This window comes from Bombina bombina, chromosome 4 (assembly GCF_027579735.1).
Source record: "Bombina bombina isolate aBomBom1 chromosome 4, aBomBom1.pri, whole genome shotgun sequence".
Classification (NCBI taxonomy): Eukaryota; Metazoa; Chordata; class Amphibia; order Anura; family Bombinatoridae; genus Bombina; species Bombina bombina.
In genome coordinates, this window is record NC_069502.1 from 944,093,301 (window position 1) to 944,121,268 (window position 27,968).

Genomic DNA, 27,968 nt, shown 5'->3' on the forward strand with positions numbered 1-27,968 from the left:
TTAACAATTTTTTTATTTGATCGCATTTGGCAGTGAGATGGTGCCATAAAATATACCAAAATGGGCCTAGATCAATACTTTGGTTTGTCTACTAAAAAAAATATATAGTTTTGATAGACAAATATTTATAAAAAAGACTCTATTTATGTTTAAATGTAATGATGGCAAAAATGCTAAAAATGCTCTGGTCTTTTGGGGAAGTTTTTGTCTGAAGTGCCCGTTCCTTAAGGGGTTAAAGGAAATTAATAAATACTGACGTTTACGAAAACGAATATTTTTATTAGTCATCAGATTTGCTGTCTGTTCTACTATAGCTAAAGTTGTTACAGGCTGTCAAAAGCTTGTTAAAAGAAAATATGCTATGTTATCTTTCTGTTGTTGTAATCTTAAATAATTCATCTTTTAGGATTCAGATACAAACATTTTCAACAGCTTGAAAAAAAAAAAAAAACACTTATATATGTGCCATAGTGTAACAAGCATTATGTGTAGAAATTAACCCCTTAAGGACAAGGCCATTTTTTAATTTCCTCCCCTTAAAGGGACAGTCTAGTCCAAAAAAAACTTTCATGATTCAGATAGGGCATGTAATTTTAAACAATTTTCCAATTTACTTGTATCACCAATTTTTCTTTGTTCTCTTGGTATTCTTAGTTGAAAGCTTAACCTAGGAGGTTCATATGCTAATTTCTTAGACCTTGAAGGCCACCTCTTAATAATGCATTTTAACAGGTTTTTCACCACTAGAGGGAGTTCGTTCATGTTTTTCATATAGATAACACTGTGCTCGTGCACGTGAAGTTACCTGAGACGTTTACGAAAACGAATATTTTTATTAGTCATCAGATTTGCTGTCTGTTCTACTATAGCTAAAGTTGTTACAGGCTGTCAAAAGCTTGTTAAAAGAAAATATGCTATGTTATCTTTCTGTTGTTGTAATCTTAAATAATTCATCTTTTAGGATTCAGATACAAACATTTTCAACAGCTTGAAAAAAAAAAAAAAACACTTATATATGTGCCATAGTGTAACAAGCATTATGTGTAGAAATTAACCCCTTAAGGACAAGGCCATTTTTTAATTTCCTCCCCTTAAAGGGACAGTCTAGTCCAAAAAAAACTTTCATGATTCAGATAGGGCATGTAATTTTAAACAATTTTCCAATTTACTTGTATCACCAATTTTTCTTTGTTCTCTTGGTATTCTTAGTTGAAAGCTTAACCTAGGAGGTTCATATGCTAATTTCTTAGACCTTGAAGGCCACCTCTTAATAATGCATTTTAACAGGTTTTTCACCACTAGAGGGAGTTCGTTCATGTTTTTCATATAGATAACACTGTGCTCGTGCACGTGAAGTTACCTGAGAGCCATCACTGATTGGCTAAACTGCAAGTCTGTCAAAGAACTGAAATAAAGGGGCAGTCTGCAGAGGCTTAGATACAAGATAATCACAGAGGTAAAAAATATATAAATATAACTGTGTTGGTTATGCAAAACTAGGAAATGGGTTAAAAAAATCTATCTTTTAAAACAATAACAATTCTGGTGTAAACTGTCCCTTTAAGGACCAGGGCTATTTTTACATTTCTGCTGTGTTTGTGTTTAGCTGTAATTTTCCTCTTACTCATTTACTGTACCACACATATTATATACCATTTTCTCACCATTAATGGTAAAGTTATCATTATTTTCATCATATCTTATAATTTATTATAAAAAAATATAAAATATGATGAATTTTTTTTTAAAAAAATTCACTTTTTCTAACTTTGACCCCCAAAATCTGTTACACATCTACAGCCACCAAAAAAAAACATCCATGCTTAATAGTTTCAAAATTTTTGTATTTAGAAATACCCAATGTTTACATGTTCTTTGCTTTTTTTGGAAGTTATAGGGCAATAAGTACAAATAGCACTTTGCTATTTCCAAACCATTTTTTTCAAAATTACCGATAGTTACACTGGAACACTGATATCTGTCAGGAATCCCTGAATAACCCTTCACATGTATATATTTTGTTTTAGTAGACAACCCAAAGTATTGATCTAGGCCCATTTTGGTATATTTCATGCCACCATTTCACCGCCAAATGCGACCAAATAAAAAAATTGTTCACTTTTTCACCAACTTTTTCACAAACCTTAGGTTTCTTACTGAAATTATTTAAAAACAGCTTGTGCAATTATGGCACACATAGTTGTAAGTGCTTCTCTGGGATCCCCTTTGTTCAAAAATAGCAGCCATATATGGCTTTGGCGTAGCTTTTTGGTAATTAGAAGGCCGCTAAATGCAGTTGTGCACCACACGTGTATTATGCCCAGTAGTGAAGGGGTTACTTAAGGAGCTTGTAGGGTTAATTTTAACTTTAGTGTAGTGTAGTAGACAACCCAAAGTATTGATATAGGCCCATTTTGGTACATTTCATGCCAACATTACACTATCAAATGGGATCAAATATAAAAAAAAAGTTAACTTTTTCACAAATTTTAGGTTTCTCACTGAAATTATTTACAAACAGCTTGTGCAATTATGGCACAAATGGTTGTAAATTCTTCTCTTGGATCCCCTTTGTTCAGAAATAGCAGACATTTATGGCTTTGGGCGTTGCTTTTTGGTAATTAGAAGGCCGCTAAATGCCATTGTGCACCACATGTGTATTATGCCCAGTAGTGACGGGGTTAATTAAGGAGCTTGTAGGGTTAATTTTAACTTTAGTGTAGTGTAGTAGACAACCCAAAGTATTGATATAGGCCCATTTTGGTATATTTCATGCCAACATTACACTATCAAATGGGATCAAATAAAAAAAAAAAGGTTAACTTTTTACAAACTTTAGGTTTCTCACTGAAATTATTTACAAACAGCTTGTTCAATTATGGCACACATGGTTGTAAATGCTTCTCTTGGATCCCCTTTGTTCAGAAATAGCAGACATATATGGCTTTGGCATTGCTTTTTGGTAATTAGAAGGCTGCTAAATGCCGCTGTGCACAACACGTATTATGTTTAGCAGTGAAGGGGTTAATTAGGTAGCTTGTAGTGAGCTTGTAGGGTTATTTTTAGATTTAGTGTAGAGATCAGCCTCCCACCTGACACGTCCCACCCCCTGATCCCTTCCTGACCCCCCTCAAACAGCTCTTTTCCCTCCCCCACCTCACAATTGTCACCGCCATTTTAAGTACTGGCAGAAAGTCTGCCAGTACTAAAATAAAAGGCAATCTTTTTGTATTTATTTTTTATATATTTATTTTGCAGTGATGGATCCCCCCTCAGCCCCCAATCTTCCTGATATCCCCCCCATACAGCTCTCTAACCCTCCCCCTTTACCTATCTTCCACCATCTTGGGTACTGGCTGCCAGTACCCATTTTGGCATAATACATGTTTTTGTTTTTTATACCTAATCATTTTCTGTAGTGTAGCTGCCCCCTCAACACCCTACACCCTCCCCCTCCCTGATCCTTTTAAAAAATGAATTTCCCTCCCTCCCTCTCCCTCCATCACATCAATGTAACGTGCACGGGCACTCGCGCAGGCGCACCCACCCATCCCCCACGCGCTCCTGATGTACTGCGCGCACTGACTACAGGGACAGGAACAGGAAGTCCCTGCAGCGATGGGACGCCCACCCGCCGCCCTCTACTGCTCCCACCAACCAACAAACGGCACCATCGCTGACCGGTGCAGAGAGGACCATAAAGTGCATCAACAACTCTGCAACTCTATTTCTGCAGTGCCCCACTCGTGGGGCATGCAGAAATAGCACAATCTCGCTATTTTGAGCGAGATTGCCGCAGAGAGAAGACCAGGACTGCAGTGAAGTACAGGGTATGCCACTGGTCCTTAAGGGTATGACGTTGGTCTTTCAGGGGTTAAAGGGACATGATACTTAAATATTGATGCACTTGAAAGTGATGCAGCATTGCTGTAAAAAGCTGACTAGAAAATATCACCTGAACATCTCTATGTAAAAAAGGAAGATATTTTAACTCAAAATCTTCTGGTTATTTACACCCCATTGTAAAGGAACTTGAAGCAGCCAATCAGGATGCTAGTCCCATGACTTGCAAGAGAGCATCCAGTTGGAATGTGCAGACACAGTCATGTTATTTCCCTATTCAGTTTAAGGAAGTTTACTAATAAATCTCATGAGATTGTAGTGAAATTTTATGAGACCAAAGCAAAGCAAAGCATGGCCTCAGTAATGTTGATGCTGATTGTTTTTTTTTTTAAATCGCAGCTGGACAGCAGCTGAAGTATAACTGTTAAAGGGACATTCAGGTTAAATTCAATTTTCATGATTCAGATACAGCATGTAATTTTAAACAACTTTCCAATTTACTTCCATTAAAAAAAAATGTGCACAGTCTTTTATATTTTCAATTTTTGAGTCACCAGATCCTATTGAGCATGTGCAAGAATTCACAGACTATACGTATATGCATTTGTGATTGGCTGATTGCTATCACATGGTACAAGGGGAGTGGAAATATACATAAATTTAAAATTTGTTATAAAAAATCTGCTACTCATTTGAAGTTCAGACTAAGTGCTATTGCATTGTCTTGTTATCTTGCATTTGTTGATTATGCAAATCTAATGTGTTGACTGGTCCTTTAACAGAGCACTTACTCTAGTGAGCTGAAGACAATTAAAGGTAAAATCTCTTGCTTGTTTGACATAGAGATATTCAGGTGATATTTTCTAGTCATGTTTTCACAGTTATGCTGCATCACATGCAAGTGATTTAGCATATAGGTATGTGCCCCGTAAAAGATTCAGAATCTTCCTGAGTGAATTCAGTTTAATAGTATTATGCATATATGTGCAGTTAGGATGAACCATTAAGAAGCTGTCCAGCAAGTTTATATATAAGATATATTCTAAACTCTCTCATTTCTTTCCGGGGGCACTACGTAGGTAGAAGGTGCAGATCGGACCCGACACCATAGTACACACTCATAGTGAAAGAGCCCACAGGAGCTGTAAAACAAGTTTCCCTACTCCAACAGAAACACAGATTGTAACACAAATGTACAATTTGTTTAATATAACAACATGTACGATAAAATAAAACAATGAATCTTACTATGTGTTTCTCAGTTATCATTAACCATTTCTTCAGGTGAGCTCATTAACAATGCTACAATCCTTATATTTATCTGGTTGGATTACCGTCCTATACTCTTCAGTGCACATGTGCGATGATGTCACATTACATGTCTAAATCTTTGGCCATTCAGTGCCCTGTCTGTGGCATGTACACACCCTTCTTCATTGTCACCGCCATTTTAAGAACTGGCAGAAAGTCGCATGTGCGATGATGTCACATTACATGTCTAAATCTTTGGCCATTCAGTGCCCTGCCCGTGGCATGTACACATCCTTCTTCATTGATTGGTTGGAACTATTCCTATTTCTTAGCAACATAACTAATAAACACTATTACTGTTGCCTCACAATCTGTGTATATATATATATATGTATATATATATATATATATATATATATATATATATACATAAACACCAATACACATGCATAGACCTGGTCCCATATGTGATCAAATTCTTCTCATCTGAACCCCCTATGATTAAACTTTGGAAGATGTTACTATAAGGTATACGAGATAGTCGGATGTCTGCATCTAATCTGTCTACGTCACACAAAAAATACATTTTGTCATTAGACTCGGAGGCTTGATTATGAGTGAAAAATGTATATTGTATTTATCACTTAGGTGCACTGAGAACAATATAGCTCGCCCTTCCCATCCCTGAACTTGCAAATCCATTAATATGTCTAAACAATCCTGTTACAAAAATATACATATCAGCTCAAATCTAAAAATGTGAACAGAACACATAATTTACTGCAATATTGCATGAACGAAAAATTGTTAAAAACTTTGTGAATATACATAGAGGGATAGCTAAGATAAAGGACAGTGCTTTGAATAGTAGCAACCCACAGCAATATTTCCCTATTAACATACAGGTAACTCCCATGGAACGCCCATATACATATAGATTTAAATATATATTAATATAGAACACGTTTGCTACAGTGCAATCGCAAAATATTATAAGTAAAACACAATCACACAATCACAACAGCGCGACCGCAATATAGTAAAATATGGAAAAGTGTAAAAGCAATCACAATTTTGGGAACTATGGAAACGCAAAAATGCGATCGCAATACATTCTCAATATAATTTAAATATGAAAATTGTTTATTTGAAAATATATTGCAATCTCAAACTTAAAACAAGTATAAATACAAGTCTAAGGGCACAGAAGGTTAGTGCAATCATCTTTACAGTTTACATACATAATGCAACATTATACTATACAATGCATATAATATATAACCACAATCCCCCTTCTCCTATTGATATATTACTAATATGTTTAATTCACTATTGTATTGTATGAACAGAGTTGAGTTTCTGTTGACACATGTAAATTGTATTATCATACAGTATTGTGTAAAGGGATCATTTACATTACACCTTCAATGTAGTTAGTGATGCTGCTTTGAATATATCAGTTCACTATTCCCCTCTCAGTATTGTGTCACTGCAGTTCTGGACTCTAATTCCCAGCATGCATTTTACAGTGGTAAGGAGTGAACTTCCTGGAAGGCAGAAAGTTTTGTATGAGGTCATGCCCCCTCCTCCATGCTGCGTGTGTGTTCTATGTGCCATGTAGGGGGATTTCCACCCCCTCCACCTTTTTAACAGCAGCAAAGAATAAGGTATCTCATCATTAGCAATGTTCTCTGAGTTAACACTTTCTGTGCAGAGTCCTCCTACTCACATACTGCAATAGTTTGCTAAAAGTTTTGGCATTAGCACAAATAGAGGAATGTTTATTGCATATATTAGGTAATGTACTGTCAGCAGTTTTTAGGCTTCATACGTTATTCCATACCATCCATCTTCCTTCCAAATCTTGATGCAACTATTTTTCTTTATTCTTTTCTAAAAATCCTCTTTCCATTAAAATAAAATAGTTTTCACACAATGAACCGATTGACTCCAAAGTTTTAAGCAATGGGAAACCAGTGTTTAATGCAGAATTGTTTTTTAGCTTAAAGAGACATTACACTCAAATCATACATCAGCAATTTAAGCACCACTGTCATTTAATTATTTTTTTCTTTTTTTTTTTTTTTACAAATTAAGAGCAGTTCAATGACAAACCTCTTGAAAAACCTGTAGTAATCCATGTTCTTGTTTTTTTTTTCTTTTGATCAATTTTAGACATATGTAAAAGAGCTTGTGCTCTGAGCTAACCAATCACTGTGTAGAAATTTGCAGACTCATACTGAAGTATGATGGAGGCTCTCCAGCCTTTCTGGAGAATGTACAACAAGCAGACTTTTCAGAAGTATTTTGCAGCAAAACAAGGAAAATAATGACTATGCAGTCAACACATTAGATTTGCATAATCAACAAATGCAAGATAACAAGACAATGCAATAGCACTTAGTCTGAACTTCAAATGAGTAGTAGATTTTTTTATAACCAATTTCAAAGTTATGTATATTTCCACTCCCCTTGTACCATGTGATAGCAATCAGCCAATCACAAATACATATACGTATAGTCCGTGACTTCTTGCACATGCTCAGTAGGATCTGGTGACTCAAAAATTGTAAATATAAAAGACTGCACATTTTTTTTAATGGAAGTAAATTGGAAAGTTGTTTAAAATTACATGCTATATCTGCATCATGAAAATGTAATTTAACCTGAGTGTCCCTTTAAACATTTTACAAAATGTCCCTTTAAACCAATATTTCCAAAACCCAGTCCTCATGCCAGATATTCATTATATCTAAACTAGATCACAGGTGAAATAATCAGCTCTCCCGTCAGCTAGTTAAGATATAATGAATATCCAGTATTTTAGGGGTTCTGAGGCCAGGAGTTGGGAAACTGTTTTTAACTATTGCTGTACTACTGTGCAGTTATAACATATCAACTTACCAGCTCACATGATGTAGTTTGCTTATTAACCTTTAGCCATTGAGGAAATTATTTTGCTATGTTTAATATCACAAAAAGTTAACCACTTGCAGGTATGCTGTGTATGTACAGACTGTTTTCAGATTATATGTGGAACTTTCAGAAGCCTTACTTTGCATACTGTATTCTAACCTTATCTATTACACAACACATTGATGTAACAGCAAAAAGAGGAGTTGGTTTATGACCTTGTGTAGAAGATAAAGTCACTGAGCTGAATGACAGAAAAGTGGCAATGGGAAATTATGTATTTTTGCTGTTATTTTACTATTAAACTGACATTTTTTTGTGGCTTCTCTAAGGAGCGTGGGACAAGCATATTTAAAAAAAAAAAAAAAAAAAAAAAAAAGCAAGAGGTGTTTAATTTTGTTTTTTTACAGAAGTTTCAATATAGTAATTTTAAACATCACCGGGGTTCAACAATGTAAAGTTATACAAATGTACACTGGTATTTCTAAGTGAAAAAGACTACTGCCAATGTTATAACCTGTTGTTTTCACTGCCATCACTAAAGCGTGTGATTTGAACGCAGGTCAGTGCAATGAGCTTATTAAAGGGACAGTCTACTCCAAAATGTTTATTGTTTAAAAAGATAGATAATCCCTTTATTACCCATTCCCTAGTTTTGTAAACCAACAAAGATATATTAATATATATAAATACCTCTGTGATTACCTTGTATCTAACCCTCTGCAGACTGCCTCCTTATGTCAGTGCTATTTACAGACTTGCATTTTAGCTAATTGGTGCTGACTCATGAATAACTCTGTGGGAGTGAGCACAATGTTATCTTTATGGCACACATGAACGAGCAGTGTCTTGCTGTGAAAGCTATAAAAATGCCCGAAGATAAAGGCAGCGTGCAGGGGTTCAGAAACAGGCAGAGATTTAGAGGTGTAAATGTTATTAAGTATATTAATATAACAATGTTGGTTGTGCAAAGCTGGGGAATGAATAGCAAAGGTGTTATCTATCTTTTTAAACAATAACAATTTTGGAGTAGATTGTCCCTTTAAGGTTTATATTTCAAAAAGAAAAACAACACTACATAGGCCAAGAAGTTATGAGCAATCAAATTATTTTCTTCTAAGTAGTCACAACACCTTGTATTGCTTAAAGGGACAGTAAACTCATAATTAGACATTCATGATTTAGAGCATACAATTTTAAACAACTTTCCAATTTACTTATATTATTTAATTTGCTTCCTTCTCTTGTTATCCATTGCTGAAAGGAACCTAGGTTCTATCTGCTAATTGGTGGCTGCATATATATATATATATATATATATATATATATATACACCGACTGTCATTGGCTCACCCATGTGTTCATTTAGAAACCAGTGATGCATTGCTGCTTCTTCAACAAATGATACCAACAGAATAAAGCAAATTTGATGATAGAAGTATACTGGAAAGTTGTTTAAAATTGTATGCTCTACTTAAATCATGAAATAAAAGTTTGGGTTTCATGTCCCTTTAACATAGAATTGAACCATAAACAATGTAAGCAATAAATATTATTTTCTATCAGTGTGGGTTTATCATGAAAGTAATAATGTAACCCATTAAAAGCAGTGTATAAGTTTATCATTTATAGCATTACTTACTCAAGGAATCATGGGAATTTTTTTTATTCTAATGTAACATCATTTGTTTTTAACGACATTGATAATACCATCATCTGAATATAATATTTGAATGCTGATCCCAAAATATTAGTATCAGCTTTCAAATATTAATATCTGAATATTTAAATGTTATATAAAATATTTGAATGTTACATTCAAAATATGGAAAATTTAAATTCATAAAAAAAAAAAAAGAATTTTGAGGTTCTTTAAATACCTCAGCATGTTGCCAAGATTCATTATTTTTACAATGGTGTCAAAACATTTGCTTTTTCCTACTTGCTGGAAATCATTTTTAAAAGGACAGTGTTGCATACTGATAGAAATGTTAAAAGCAGCTTTAATTTTATCTAGTGCCCTTCGATGTTGAGTAATTTTTGGTTTAGCTTTTTTTAGCTGTTTCAGATATCCTTCAACTGCCCTCTAGTGAGTGATAAAATGTGCCAGGCACTATATTACATTGAAATTGGTTTTCTTTTTTCTTTTTTTAAAATAGCAACACCATCCCACAGTTATTTACTGTAGTTTTAAGTAAAACACAAAAAATAAAAAAAGTCAAGTCAATACTACACATTATAAAAAAAATAACACAATTTATTTATAAGTTCACAGATGAGGCCTATCAAACCTAAGTATAGATTGTTCCCCGATTAAAAAGTTTATTAAAGATTTTATTATAAAAAATCTCTGCATAAAAATCTAAACCTTCAAAAGCAACAAATTTTTTTTTAAATTTAAGAATCATTTTTAAACCCCTTTTAAAAATATTTAAGATTTCAAATTAAGTTATTTTAAAAACAAAATAAGAAAAAAAAATAAGAAAATAATGTACAATAACTTAATTCATCATATGATTTGATAAGTAAACATCCATTTATAATGGCTAATAAGATGGTGTACATTTTTTATCCATATATAATGTTTTTTTCTTGCAGTTAGATTTTGATCATTGTCACCAACAAAAATCTATACTATTGATTTGTAAAACCAAGCAAAAACCAAGCTTGCATGAAAAATAACTATTGAATTCTCCAAAGAATATTTATGACTATTCTCATTAGATCTGTATAATTACATCTGTAGAGAATATTGTTTTGTTGTATATCTTGCCCAGCACTATATATATATATATATATATATATATATATATATATATATATATATCAAACAGTAAAAAGCTAAAACTCTGAGCAAATTCCACAGTAATACGTTTACAAGAAGAGTTCTCCAAAAGCAAGCTATGGGAACACACTCAGGCTCTTGTGTGTAAGATGATATTGCATCATGTCTATTTTATAGAAATCTCTGCGAACAATGAAACAGCTTTTGGTCCTACAGGGAATGCAATATAGAGTTATGATAGGGCTGCTAAAGGAAAAAAAAATGGATTTTCTTTATAGCTTTTTAGATGTTCATGTAGTTTAGCTGCACAAATTACATTTCTCAAGAGTTGGCATGAATAGAACAAAATAAATAAGCAAAAAACACAACATAATTATTGGTCAGTATGTCTTTTGAATATCTAAATATCCTCTCATTGCAAACAACCTTGACAATATAGGTCAAGTACAGATAGATTATAGTATTTGCCATACACAAAATATATTTCTATGCAGATGTAAAAAAAAATATCTTCTTGACTTCTAAATACAATTAGCAAATGCATGCACTGTTATAATATTCTATGAAACTAGATATTTACACCAAAGTTTTAAGTGCTTTTGAAATACCCAATAGTAACTCTGCCACCTGTCCTTGGTTACACTATGCAAAACACAGGTACCAGGTTTTGGTTTTATGATGCAAAATGCTCCATTTTTTTTGCTTTAATCTATAGAACAATGCATTTTATAATTTAGAAATAGGAAAACATTGCTGGATCAGCTCTATTTCTTTTAGAGAAAGGAAAGCTTTCACTTGGTATCCAGGAAACAGATGATTTGTTAGTGGCATTTTTCACTCTTGCTTACCTTTGTTAATGTCCCAGCAGCTCTGCTTAAGGCTGAACGGAGAAAGGATCTCATTCAAAAGCTTCACTAAATTTACCAGAAAGACAGGACTTGAGATGCTTGTTCTTTAAGTGTCTCTAAACATGGTTTGCATAGCTGGATATCAGCTTATCTGTTCTTTTGTGCATTTGCTTCCATACATGGATCTGTTCCCAACAGTAACTCCAAGCTGTCGAAATGCAGCTATCTGGAAGCTTTCAGCCTCATCCAACACATGAGAGACAGAAAGGAAAACCTTTTTTTTGTTGGCACCTATGTAGCTTGCGCAATACCTTTTCTTCTGATATTACTATGAATATGATGAATCATAGATCACTGGCTGTGAAAGTAGGATTTAATGCAATCAAAGCTATATTCTTTTATTTAAGCCTGTGTATTAAAAAGAAATAGGTCTTTCTTCATGTACAGAAATATATTTACTTGATCATTGCTGTTCCACGGATCAAATAAAAGAGTAAAGGATTTTTGCATCAACAGTGCTTATTAAAACAAAATAAAGAGATTATAGCTAAAAGTATAGGGTTTTGTTTTAATGCAACAGTAGTATATAGAATAAGATCTCTTATGTACAGATGAATTATTCACTACATAAGCTTTTGTGTGCTTAAATTTCCTTACTGCAAAATAAATACAAATCCACTCAACTAAACTGGTGCAAATTAAAGTAAATGAGTGACATTTTATTTGTATATGTAAATCATAGGGATTCATTATATATATATATATATATATATATATATATATATATATATATATAGTATATATATGTATGTATATATAATATATGTATATATATATGTTTCTCTTTTACTACAAATCATTACATTTTGAGTTTAATTCTACTTTTGGTACTTTTTTATCAGGGTTGCTGTTTGAAGATTATAGCAAATTATACATTATTACAATATACAAGAACAGAAATATGACTAGATTATATGGGCCTCCATTACATATGCAGCGTCGCCAGCAAAATTCTCCGTCGCCAGATTTTACTTGATTTTGGTATTACATATACGGCGTAGCATACAAGTTACGTGCGTATATTTCACCCTTTGGACTTATTTTTTTTACCCATAGACTAACATAGAACAGCAGCGCACTTTGGTATCCAATATACAGCATAAGGACTTACGCGCGCAGAATTCAGAAAATCTACTCCATTCTCATCTCGCCACATATTGCAGGGGCAGCAACCCTTGCACTGACTAAAAAAGCAACGTAACTCCCTGGAAGCCTTAACAAACACATACATTTAAGCAGCATCTCAAGGTTAAAGGGACAGTATACTATGATATTGGTTTTTAAGGTTTATTTGTGTATTTGAAATAGTTTGAAGCCACAACATAATCAAATGGATTGAGCTTGTAGGTACTTTATCACATTGTGGACATATACTTGCTTATTTACTTTAAATTTCTTCTCAAAACAATCAACAATACTTGGAGGAGAGAACAATGGGAAATCATAATTGTATTACCTTCATCTATTTAGAACCCACTGGAGTGTAATTTATTCTAATGCTAACACAGCTTGGCATTGATGCCAAAATATATAAAGGGACAGTCAAGTCCAAAGAAAACCTTCTTGTTTTAAATAGGGCATGTTATTTCAAACTACTTTCAGATTTAATTCTAACTCTTTGTTCTCTTGGTATTCTTAGTTGAAAGCATTCTTGAAGGCTGCCTCTTTGCAATTGTGTCAAACCAATCACAGACACCACAACCTCTCACCTGCAGCCTTAAAACACCTGATAATGCCCACCCTATCAGTAACATCACTACTATATATACCAATGTGTCAATTTATATTGGATGTGAGATACATTGATTTACATCTTAGAAGTGAATATTACTATATGTACCCTTCAGAAACAACTATTGTGGATGTGAGTTATAGTACAAGAATATGTCATAAACATGATAATAACTTTTTTTTGTTGCCATTTCCACACAGGTCTTATTATATGTTTTAACAATATTAGTGTACTAAAACACACCTCACATGGATGTGGATGACAATTATATGGTAAATAACAACAAGGACAAGATTTATGGTGAACTATAAGAATATTTATTTCTTTTTTGGCTTCTTGGATGAGGGAGCTGAGGTGGCTGTAGTGGATTGTCTTGTTCTCCTGGTTTGAGAAGATTCTGATGTTTCTGCTGGTGTGCTGGCCACAGATGATAGGCTGGAGGCAGTATCCTGCTGGTGTGTAAAGTGCTCAACCAACACACCCAAGAGTTGATTTTGTTCTCTCCATCTATTGTCCATTTGCATCTGCATATGAGACAGAATTTGCATCATCTGTGATTGGTTATGAAAACTTGCACTTAACTTGCACTTAACGATGCGGCCATGTCCCTCTGTAGCTCTATGCTACGTTGTTGTCTCCTCTCTTGGCTCCTGATGAACCTTTCATAGTTCCTGAAGAACCTCTCTTGGCCTCTTTGTATGTTCTCCGTGCTTGTTATGAGCCTCCTCTGGAGTGCAATGTATTCCTCACCCAGGCTCTTGAGCAGCAGGGCTTCTAGGTGCTTGTGGGGCAGGGTCACCTGCATCTGCTGTTGCTTGAGGTGCAGGGCCAGCTTCAACTGCTGGTTCATGTGGTGGTGGGCCAGCTTCAACTGCTGGTTCATGTGATGGTGGGCCAGCTTCAACTGCTGGTTCATGTGGGGCAGCTGTAGAATCTGCTCTATTTCCATCTGCCAATGGTGGAGCTCGTCCAATTGCTGAGGATGGTGGAGCTCGTCCAATTGCTGAGGCTGGTGGAGCTCGTATGGTTGGTTGATAGTCCCAATGATGACGAGTGTGTGACCACTCAGCCTGTCCAATTGGAACTTCCTGTGACATTGTGTGTGGGTGAAATCCCTGACTGCCATGAGATTGTGGGGGGGGGGGGGTAAATACATGGACCCTTTGTGGCTGTCTTGGCTCCCCCTCAAAGCCAAAGGGAGGATATTCCTCTGGCCAGGAATCTTGCCAGGGGTCATATGGCAATGGTGGTGGCATCACTCCCGGGTCCTCAACTGAAGCCATCCAACCATGCTCATGACTGGGAGCATACTGTTCTTGCGGTTGCCTGAAGGGTGGTGGTGGTGGTGGCATGGATGTTTGCATCCTTGTGACAGGAGGTTCTGTGAAGGAGTCATAGGATGAGATGGATTAGTAAAGTCAGATATATGTCCACGTGGGCATACAATATACATCGATACATGCTAGGGCCTATACTGATTCTCATGTCAAATTCTATAACATGTGCCCTGTGTTAGTCTGAGACATGTTAGTATTGTACTATTCCACCTCATATCATGAATTGCATTGTGTTAAGAAGCATTAATGTCAAATATAATTGTAGATGTTTTTGTTAGTAGGCCAAATACAATGCTCCTCATTGTGTACATGAATGTGTGATATTAAAGGAATTTATATCTCAAATACATATAATACTGTTGTGTGGGATGTTACTCACCAGCATGATGTGCTGTGGTTGCAGCCCCTGAGTCACGAGCCCCTGGAAGTTCACGGACTGCTGTGATACTCAGGGACCTGCGTATCATCTCCTGCCAGGTGTTATATTCAATATCCAGGGATGGACCATCACCTGTTCCCCTCTGGTGCATAGCTTCCTGCCCCATCTTTTCTTTGACCCGCCTCTTGCAGTCATTCCACCTCTTTTTCAGGCCCTCAACAGTCCTCCTCTGCGGGGCCACACTGTTGACGGCATCCTCTAACGCCAACCATGCCGTTTTTCTCCTTTTGGCACTGCCTTTGCCCTTCTCCTGCCTGAAGAGGGCACTGTAATTGTCCATGATGGCCTGGACTAGGGCAACATTTTCCTCAAATGAGAAGTTGGGACATCTCAGCCTCTCATCCTCCATGGACACCTGGCTTGCTCCCTGTGATGTCCCTGGTGTGGGTTCCTCTCTATCCTCTCCCTCCTCCCCCCTTCTCTCCACATGTGCACCCTCTGTCCCTCTCCTAGATGTGCCTAGTCTCTGGGGCTCTCGGGCATCTCTTCTACCATCATCCCTTCTAGCTCTCCCTCTACCTACTCCACTTACTCCCTGACGGGGACCCCACTGCTCCTCCTGTCCTCTCCAATACTCCTCTCCCTGCCACTCCTCTCCCCTCCTCCCCTCCGCTCTTCCTCTCCCTGCCATCCTCATACTAACTCACACTACACACACTCACACTCACTCCCAGTTCAATCACACACAATCCCAACCAAACACTCAGCCTATCACACTGTGAAATTCAAATAAAATGTGTGAGGTGTTAGAAAAAAAAGTGTAGTGTATTTGTATATGTATGTATGCAAAATGTGTGCAATATGTAAAAATATGTGTAAGTGTACAAGCTTAATCAAACAACAATGCGACCTAACTCCTCTGTTTGCGCCTCTCTCTCTACTCTGACTAATCCTCCACTCCAGTGTAGTGTGCTGTAGCTCAAGAACAATCCAAACACACTGAAGAAAATGGCGGCTGTGCATGGGTTTATATATGAATTTTGAACAGCGTAATTACGTGTCGCATTTTTATATGAAATCACGGTTCATTTTTATGAGTGTTAGCCTAATTTGCATAAAACTACTCTTTATTGACACTTTCCGTGGACAAAATACTGGCGTAAGTTACTTGCGACGACTAAAATGTGTATTTGCGCACATTTCAGAAGATCTCCAGTTTGTCCTACTTAAGCCAGTTTAGCATCTAACGGCGCAGTATATGTAATACCCCGATGTGCGAGGTGAAATTACCGCCGGTGCGGGTTCCCACGCTTGCGTCAAAACCTGCGCCGTATATTTGATCGCGCCCATGATCTGTACTAATCCTATGGGGATATTTTTACTATTACTGTTGATAAATTTAGTATGTAATAGGCAATTACATTTTTCTTGCTTATGATTTGAACACAAGATTCTGTAAGATACTGTGAGTATATACTCATTATAGGCATGTTTTAAACATTATGACAAATCTCTTGGCATGTAAAAACCTAGGGTGCCATAGATCGGTCATGAAATTGTCTCACAATTTCATGTGTTTATTCTTAAAACCCCCCCACAAAAAAAACATTATTCTCATTATTATTAATTGTCCAGCCTGTGGAATATAAGACTACATTTATTGTAATGTTCACCATTCCTGTTTTATTATTATTTTTTGTTCTATTTGCCTAAACAAAGTTGCCTGCTCAAATATTTAAGGCTAGATTACAAGTGGAGCGCTATGTAGCACTATTGCTATATCGCTATTTCCGCTTGAAGTAAACCTTTTGCGCTTCTCAGGTTGCACTGGTATTATGAGCTGAAAGTAAAAGTTATTGCGCTCGTGCTAACCCAACAAGCGCAAAAAGATGAAGTTATGATATCGTGGGTACCTTCACATATTCCCCATAGAAGTGAATGAAGAAAAAAAAGTGAAAAAAAAAACACCCCACTCTTGCGCAAACCTGATCGCATCTTCTCATTTGCGCTAATCCAACATGAAAATATGAATATTTCACATTCCAATATTCTGAACATAGCAGAATATTTTCTATTTATTTATAAATAAATATTTTTACATATATATGATTTTTTTGGGTTTTTTTTTTGGTAAAATATATATCTATACATATATATATATCAATAAAAGAGAAAAAAATCTAAATACTTCTGCGCAACTTCAAACAGTTATTAACGTATTAAGTCCAATATAATAAAGGAATTTGTTATAGTCTGTGGCAATAAGTCTTTATGAACAATATATATATATATGAATGGTATATATTCTGAATTCATATGCTGTATATCCAAGGCATAAAAGAGTATAGTTGTCTTCTTACCGGAAGGTACCTCAATCATATGAGGTAATGTGTAGTCATGTAGTATAGATGTAGGTCTGTGGTCCGCTGCTGTCTGTGCTTGTTCTTTCCGTGCAACCTTGTGTATGGTAGTCTTGGGTTAGGAACTTCCTGAATCTTGTGCTTGAACAGATCTTGGCAATATGGTAATTGTTTTGCACCGGGGTCTTTCCCAGATGTCTCAAAGGTGTGAGGTTGATTTCAGTTGTCTCTTGTTTACATAGTGTTTCTGTAGCCAAAAACACAGTAGTAGGATTTTCATTATAGGTGGCGGTTTCAACAGGCAAACATAGCTCAAGCTGCTGGACAGGAAGATAATAGGGAAGTGCCTGCTAAATTTTGCTCGATAGATACTGTGTATATATATATATATATATATATATATATATGTATATATATATATATATATATATATATATATACAGGTAGCCCTCAGTTTACGCCGGGGTTAGGTTCAAGAAGGAATGGTTGTAAATAGAAACCGGTGTAAATTGAAACCCAGTTTATAATGTAAGTCAATGGGAAGTGAGGGAGTTAGGTTCCAGGCCCCTCTCAAAATTGTCATAAGTAACACCTAATACATTATTTTTAAAGTTTTGAAATAAAGACTTTAAATGCTAAACAGCATTAGACACAGAATATATAATTAAACTAAGTTAAATGAACAAAAACATTTGCTAAAACAGCATTATAAACCTAATAAAAAATCACACAACACAGACTTTACTTGCATTTTTTTGCAAACAGTTCTTTCTATGCATTCCAATCTGGACGGATTTATAGACAGGAAGATCTTGTTCCTTTGAAAGCTGCTCGATAGCTCAGGTCTAGCTAGCTACACTGATTAATTTTAGCCAGCTTGTGTGCTTGGCTTGCATATTTTTGCTGCAGCACAAGCAGACAGCTCCACCTACTGGCTATTTTAATTAATGTACTGCTTCTCAATGCTTTTCAATAACAGTCACATGACTGAAAAAAAAGGTTGTTATTCTGAAACGGTGCAAATTGAACCGTTGTAAACCGAGGGCCACCTGTATATTAATGATTATATATACGTATAGATATATACAGATGTATATTGGAATATCTATTTAGAAATACATATAACATATTCTGCTATGTGCAGAACATTGGAATGTGAAATATTTACAGTAAATACACACTATAACACTCTATTAAATATGAATATTGCATAAATATGTTTTTACATGTTTTCATCTACATAACTGCAAAGGCCTCTAATGCACTTCTATATATGTTATGTCTATATATATGTGTAAATATGTATTTATGTGTTTATATGTGTATATATGTCTGTAAATACATATATACACATATAAATACATAAATACATATGTACACACACATATATATATACACATACATATACATCTTTAGAGATGTATATGTATGTATCTCTATGTTAGAGCCCTTTGCTTGCCCTTTTTTCTTCTAACACCTGATATCTGATGTCTTTGAGCCTTTATAACTTTTTTGCCCATTACTTTTTAAAGTTAATTTTATGAGATAGCGTTATTTTGAGTGTACTGTACTTTGTAATGTATTTTTTATGTGTTTTGTGACACTTTTTAGTTTTGCGGTTAATTACAGCTCAGAAGACGCGGTAATCATTCTAGCGTACATCGCGATTGCGCTGAAGTAATCGCATTTACTTTCAACTTGTAATACCAGCACAATTTAACCTGAGTGCAAACGATCACAAAAATCCGATATCACTTGCACGCAAACGTTTGCATTCCCCTCGTAATCTGGCCCTTAATAAGCATGCACTGCCAAAACAATGCTGGTACATATGACTTGCAACTATTTAGAAACCACTTGTGCAGACTTAAATATTTGACACAAATTCCTCTTGGTTTATATGACTTGATTATAACTTCTGTTAATGAATAATTCTATACTTAAAATAGTTGCATTAGGGTTGCCATATTGCTGCTTTAAAAGAAGACCCTTATGAAAAATACATTTGGCAGGAGTCTAATACTATTTACAGACTGTTTTTTTAAAAAGCCACTGGCAAATGTATTTTTCATCAAGGTCCTCTTATAAAGCGGCAATATGGGCAACCTTAATTATGAAAACTAAGGCACATACCATTCAGATTTTTGTACAACCAAAGGGTCTACTCTAGTATGTTAGAATAACTGCTCCATTACCAAAGTTTAAAAAATTAAACCTAATCCCTATGAAAATAAAAAAGCAAGCATATACAAGCAGATGGAATCAGTGGCGTCGCTACAGGGGGGCGAGGGGGGGCAAATGCCCCCCCTAGGAAATGGCTTGCCCCCCCGCCTGCCCCCCGCGCCAGCCCCGACACTTTCATAATGCTGGCTGGAGGAGGAATCATGTGAGTGGCTCATTAACTCGAGTAGTATATATTTGTTAAAATAAATTGTACAGACTGTTACTGTAGTATGACCGTGAGTGTATCTTAATTTTTACTCTGGGTCGGTCGGTGATTGTTTATTTTAAATAAGACAGTGACAGATGATGATTAGGACTGAATAAATGACTGGCGTGAGCTAAGCTACTTAGCTAAGGTTACAGGTAATTGCGCAGCGGCAGCGCGCCTCCCTGACCCAATTTAGAACCAACCCACACCACACAACATGTGCCTCATCATGCCGGCTCAGGCTCTCCATGCAGCACTGCACCGCCACCACGGGTGGCACTCCAATATACCCCATGGGCCATGGATGGTGCAATGGCATGCGATGCTGGTGCTATGCTCCTCCTCCTCCAGACAAGTTTCAGTCGTCACGTTCCTTCACAGCATGAAGGAACATGACCGGAGAGACTGGAGAAGAAGAGGAAGAGGGAGGAGGAGCCAGCTGAGCCAGCAGGTGCTGTCGTGTGCAGAAGCGCGAGGGAAGGAGCAGGCACTGTGGCTGTCTCTGTGGAGTGGACTGCTGCTGTGGGACAGTGGGAAAGACTGGTCCGGAGTGACATGAGATATCCAAAGAAGATAGAAGTGAAGATTCTGGGGTAATGTGGATCATCATAAACATAGTGAATCATTATTCATGGTGACGGTGTAAACATAAAAAACAAAAAACAAAAACAAATGTCCATATATCATCCATTCCATACCAAATTTATATCTGATATATCTACTTAGTTACTTCTGTTATATTGGTAATTGGGTGAGGTCTGCAAGTTGACTGCAGGACAGTCATTCATTTAAAGCATAACCAGATGGGGTAAGAATAGATGATACCTCTATACACCGTGCAGTCATCAAACTTTCTGTTCCTGGCTGGCTGGTTATATATCTAGTGCAGTGCTTGTTTATGTTTTTTTCTCCATTTTGTTATGGGTGATAAAAGGAAGACAGACAATAAGTAATACGTTGCAAGCAATAAAAATCTGTCAGTGCAGATCTCACTAGCAGCCCAGCCAGATTAACTTCCTGAGTTCCAGAATCCAGAGAGAGCAGTAAAACATTACTGTGCTGTGCACCACTCTCTCTAGCAGTCAAGAGGTTAAGGTTTCAGATAGTGTAGTTGTAAACAGTAAATGTTAAAAAAAAAAATTACCTTTTTTTACATACACATTTTAATAGAGTTCAGGAGGGAAACGTTTTTTTCAGAAAAGAAGGAAAAACAGAGAACAAAAACCCAGATCATATAATGAATGTAAATGTTAGAATAGTTAATCTTTAAGGTATCCTTTAGTAAACCTATATACTTTAGCATAAGATCATATATTTTCTGTATAACGCACAATCAATATTTATTATAACAAATTAGTTTGCATTCATATTGTAGACATGGAAGTGTGCATGTGTATTGTGCACTATATTTACCATATTGCTAAAAACATTTGAAAATATTGCTGCTATAATGCTCAAGAAACGTGCACACTTCTGAGTCTATCTCAGTATGCTCTATTGGATACCAAGACAAGAAATAGGTAAATAGAAGTAATCAAAATAGTTGATATATTTTGTATTGTATCTGCTGTCTGAATCAGGAAAGTTTATTTATTTTACTCCCATGCCTCTTTAAAGAATCAAACTATGAGCAATCTGAGGTCTTTTCATATCCAAACCTTATTCAGTAAGACACCCTCATAAGATGTCATGGCTCTGCACCCTTAAAAGAAATAGTCTAGTCAAAATTAAAATTCATGATTCAGATAGAGCATGCAATTTTAAGCAACTTTCAAATTTACTCCTATTATATTTTTTTCTAAATTCTCTTAGTATCTTTTTTTTAAAAAAAAGCAAATATGTAAGCTTAGGAGCTGGCCCATTTTTGGTTCAGCACCAGGGTAGCACTTGCTGATTGGTGGCTACATTTAGACACCAATCAGAAATTTCTACCCAGGTGTTGAACCAAAAATGGGCTAGGTCCTAAGCTTTACATTATTGCTTTTTCAAATAAAGATACCAAGAGAATTAAGAAAAAAATATAATAGGAGTAAATTTGAAAGTTGCTTAAAATTGCATGCTCTATCTGAATCATGAAAGTTTAATTTTAAATAGCCTATCCGTTTAACATCCTGATTGTGAATTACTAGACACAAAATGTAGAAACATATTACCACATTGTAACTATAGAATTTTCTAGTATACTTAAAGGGACATTACAGCCAAAATTGGAATCCACATGGATGCATTTCAGTTTTGTATAGAAGCATTTTTGTAATAGACTTGTATTAGCAAAAATACTTCTAATAAAAGCTATAGCTGTTTCAAAAGTGTCTTTAAGTATGCACAGTGCACCAGCATTTTAAACACAACACTTGCTCAACGAGCCTAAGGTGCTTGTACCAACTGGCAATGACTCAATTTGTTAATTGCTGACATGAAACAAGCCCCACTGGTGCTCTAAACAGCTGCAGAATTTAAAATTCTGGTGCACTGAGAATATCTAGGCATGCTTCACATGCACATGCAGAAAAAGTGTTAACACTAAAAGAGTAATAACTTTTACTAGATGCATTTTTGCTAATACATGTATATTGCAAATATCTTTCTATTTAAATATGTTATTTATCTGTGTGCATTTAAATTTAGTTATGGTCATCCTTTGGGACACACATGCTAGCCTCAAGATGTACTTTTTGGTAGAAAATTATTAGTGCCCCCCCAGTTTGACTGTGGTATCTTATGTGCCCGCCCTATATATTTTTCCTAGAGTCGCCACTGGATGGAATAGACAGTAATACACTCAGTGGAAATAACAAACAGTGCCAAACCAAAATCAAAATAAGAAAAATAAAATATAAGGTCCACTTCAGCACACAAAGCAATATAACTCTATTTGAATCTGTCAGTGCTACTGTGCATTTTATTGCGCTCGTCACAATAGCGCTGACGCCACAGGGAATCCTACACTTGCACAGTGAAGATCAACAGGAAGGGAGCGAGCGGGAGGAATCTTTAAATTATAGACAAATGTATACATTTGAGAATACAGGGCTTGGTAAGCAACATTAAAAACAGCTGCTTGAATTTTAAATTTAAATACATGTAAACTTTATAGATTTGCAATAAGGGGTTAATAATTTATTCTAATGCTAAAATAACTATTAAGATAAAAATATAGTGTATAATGTCCCTTTAAGTCACTCTTTTAATGGCTATGAGCATAAGTATTATTAAAGGGACATTAAACACTTTGAGATGGTAATATAAAATGATAAATTGTATATATAAAACAACTCTGCAATATACTTTCATTATTTATTTTGTCCTCTTTGCCTGTAATTCCATTCGGAAATTGGGAGCTTTTCAGTTCCTGCTAGAAATGGAAGTGAAGAACACTGTTAAATCCAGCACAATCATTGGCTGAACACTCTAGTGACCTATTTATAACTGACTCTAATTGGCCACAGCAGAGAAGGTAACACAAGTTACAACATGGCAGCTCCCAGTGTTTTATAGACAAAACTGTACACTTATTTTGTCACTTTTTAAACAACTAATGAAACTTTAAAAAATACATCTACATGTTAGTCATGGACTAATCTTTTCTTTGAATGCATCATTCTATCTAGCGTGTATTTAGTGTTTAATGTCCCTTTAATGATGTAAACTCATTTGTACAACAAACATCTCTGTGCATGTTGCTACTGATATTATTATGTTTAGGGCATTTTTTTTGCCTGTTCTAAAATTTCAGTGGACACTTATGGCCACGCCCACTATTTTTCAACATTAAAAAGGGATATGAAACCCAATTTTTTTCTTTCATGATTCAGATAGAGCATGTCATTTTAAGCAACTTTCTAAGTTACTCCTTTTATATTTTTTTTCTTCATTCTCTTGATATCTTTATCTGAAAAAGCAGGAATGTAAGCTTAGGAGCCGGCCCATTTTTGGTTCAGCACCTTGGGTAGTGCTTGCTGATTGCTGGCTACATTTAGATTTAAATAAACACATCTTTTTTGGTTTAATAAAAAGTAAAAAAAAAGAAGCTGAAAAAAATGTAAAAGTTGCAGCAGGTTGTTAATTTAGTGTGTGGATGTTAAAATAAAATTATTATAAAATTACTAAAAAATGTATGAAGTTATTAATTATACAGATCATAAATGGACATTTTTTTATTATAAGGGAAATAATCTGCATTTAAACACATTAGGCAGTCATTATTTATATTAATTTAATTAACCACCCTGGGGTCCATCCGATAAAAATTGTCGCCCGCAAAAGCCGGCGACGCCAATATTTACGCTGATTTGGTATCACATATACGGCGTAACCTAGAAGTTACGCGCGTATATTTCTGCCGTCGCCCGTAGTTTTTTGGGCCATAGGCAGGTATACCAAACCAGCGCAGTTTGGTATCCAATATGCAGCGTAAGGACTTACGTGGCGAAAATGGAGAAAACTTACTCCATTTTCACCTCGCCACAAAAAGCAGCCGTAAGAAGCCTTACGCTGACTATTGGAGCCCCGTAACTCCCTAAACTAACTAGAAAATAAACCTAACACCTAACGCATGCGCAATGTCTATCTACCTGTCAACCGCGATTCCCCCCCCCCCGAAATCCCTAATAAAGTTATTAACCCCTAAACCGCCGCTCCCGGACCCCGCCGCCATCTACATAAACTAACCCCCTACTGTGAGCCCCTAAAACCGCCGCCATCTACCTTATCTATCCCCTAATTAGAACCCCTTACACCGCTGTCATCTACCTTATCTATCCCCTAATCTGACCCCTTACACCGCCGCCACCTATATAAAAATTATTAACCCCTAATCTAATCCCCCTATACCGCCGCCAGCTATATTAATATTATTAACCCCTAATGTAAGCCCCTTACACTGCCGCCATCTCTATTAAAATGATTAACCCCTAATTTAATCTACCTACCCCGCCGCCAGCTATATTATCTATATTAACCCTAAGTATATTATAGTTAATATAGGTATTACATTATATATATTAACTATATTAACCCTAATTATATTAGGGTTAATATAGTTAATATAGTTACTATAGTATTTATATTAACTATATTAACTCTATCTAACCCTAACACCCCTAACTAAATTTATATTATATTAATCTAATTCATTTATAAACTAAAATATTCCTATTTAAATCTAAATACTTACCTATAAAATAAACCCTAAGATAGCTACAATATAATTAATAATTACATTGTAGCCATGTTAGGGTTAATATTTATTTTACAGGTAAATTGTTAATTATTTTAACTAGGTATAATAGCTATTAAATAGTTATTAACTATTTAATATCTACCTAGTTAAAATAATTACCCAATTACCTGTAAAATAAATCCTAACCTAAGTTACAAATACACCTACACTATCAATAAATTAAATAAACTACAAACATCTATCTAAAAATACAATTAAATTAACTAAACTAAATTACAAAAACAAACAAACACTAAATTACAAAAAATAAAAAAAAGATTACAAGATTTTTAAGCTAATTACACCTATTCTAAGCCCCCTAATAAAATAATAAACCCCCAAAATAAAAAAAATTCCCTGCCCTATTCTAAATTAAAAGAATTTCAAAGCTCTTTACCTTACCAGCCCTTAAAAGGGCCTTTTGTGGGGCATGCCCCAAAGAATTCAGCTCTTTTGCATACAAATACAATACCCCCCCCCATTACAACCCACCACCCACATACCCCTATTCTAAAACCACCCAAACCCCCCTTAAAAAAAGCCTAACACTACCCCCCTGAAGATCTCCCTACCTTGTCTTCACCACACCGGGCCGAACTCCTGATCCGATCCGGGCGATGTCTTCCTCCAAGCGGCAAAGAAGAATTCTTCCTCCGGCGACGTCTTCCTCCAAGCGGCAGCAAAGTCTTCATTCTTCCGGCGGCATCTTCAATCTTCTTTCTTCGCTCCGCCGCCGCGGAGCATCCATCCCGGACGACTACTGAACGACGAATGAGGTACCTTTAAATGACGTCATCCAAGATGGCGTCCGCCGAATTCCGATTGGCTGATAGGATTCTATCAGCCAATCGGAATTAAGTTAGAAAAATCTGATTGGCTGATTGAATCAGCCAATCATATTCAAGTTCAATCCGATTGGCTGATGCCATAATTTATTGATAGTGTAGGTGTATTTGTAACTTAGGTTAGGATTTATTTTACAGGTAATTGGGTAATTATTTTAACTAGGTAGATATTAAATAGTTAATAACTATTTAATAGCTATTATACCTAATAAAAATAATTAACAATTTACCTGTAAAATAAATATTAACCCTAACATAGCTACAATGTAATTATTAATTATATTGTAGCTATCTTAGGGTTTATTTTATAGGTAAGTATTTAGATTTAAATAGGAATATTTTAGTTTATAAATGAATTAGATTAATTTAATATAAATTTAGTTAGGGGTGTTAGGGTTAGATAGAGTTAATATAGTTAATATAAATACTATAGTAACTATATTAACTATATTAACCCTAATATAATTAGGGTTAATATAGTTAATATATATAATGTAATACCTATATTAACTATAATATACTTAGGGTTAATATAGATAATATAGCTGGCGGCGGGGTAGGTAGATTAAATTAGGGGTTAATCATTTTAATAGAGATGGCGGCAGTGTAAGGGGCTTACATTAGGGGTTAATAATTTTAATATAGATGGCGGCGGTGTTAGGGGCTCACTTTAGGGGGTTATAGATATAATATAGCTGGCGGCGGGGTACGGGAGCGACGGTTTAGGGGTTAATAACTTTATTAGGTTGCGGCGGGGTACGGGAGCGGCGGTTTAGGGGTTAATAGCTTTTTTATTGTTAGGATAGTGAGGGGGGATAGCGGATAGAGGGTTAGACGTGTCGGGCTATGTTAGGGAGGCGTGTTAGACGTGTCGGGCTATGTTTAGGACAGTGCGGGTGATTTAGACTTTAGTCAGGTTTTATAGGCGCCGGCAGTTTCTAACGTGGCGCAAGTCACTGGCGACTCCAAAAATCTGTACTTACGCAGATTTCTGGACATCGCTGGTTTGTGAGACTTGCGCCACTTTAGCAAGTGACGCCGCCGCATATTGGATGGCTCGAGTTGCGAGCTGAAACTGCGGGCGACGTGGGTTCCCTCGCTTGCGCCGCAAAATGCGATCTATATCGGATCGCGCCCCCTGTTTTACTTTTCCTTTGGCTGTGTTTCCTTTGCTTCTGTGAAGGTCTGTGATAAAACCACCACTGAAATGTCTATTGAAGAGATATTTAGATAGGTGTCTGGGGCACTACATGACAGGAAATAATGCTGCCATCTAGTGCTCTTGCAAATGAATAACATTCTTGCAAAACTGCTGCCATGTAGTGATCCAGACATGAGCATGCTCCTGAGCTTACTCTCCTGCTTTTCAACAAAAGATGCCAAAAGAACAAATGCAATTTGATAATAGAAGTAAATAAGAAAGATGTTTAAAATTGCATTCTCTATCTAAATCATGAAAGAAAAAACATAATTTCTGCTTACCTGATAAATGAATTTATTTTATGGTGGTGAGAGTCCACAATTCATTACATTACTGCCACTAGGAGGAGGCAAAGATTCCCAAACCACAACAGCTGCATAAAACCCCTCCTACCTCACTGGTAACTCAGTCTAATGTATAGCCAAGCAAAAGAGGTAGGAAAAGAAAGAAGAGCAAAACATTGGAGCAGGTAAAAAAAATGTGCACAAAAAATAAACCAACAACAACAACAACAAAAACCACAGGGTGGGATCTTATGGACTCTCAACACCATAAAATAAATTAATTTATTAGGTAAGCATTATTTACATTTTCTTTTATACAGGTGGTGAGAGTCCACAATCCATTACTCCTGGGAATACCTAAGCTGTGGAGTCCATGAGTAATGAGACATAGAGAAGCTAGAACCACAACCCCAAAAGAAAATAAGAGAAAAACACCCTCTTTACCCCTATCCAAATACTACTTGAAAAAATCTTTTTG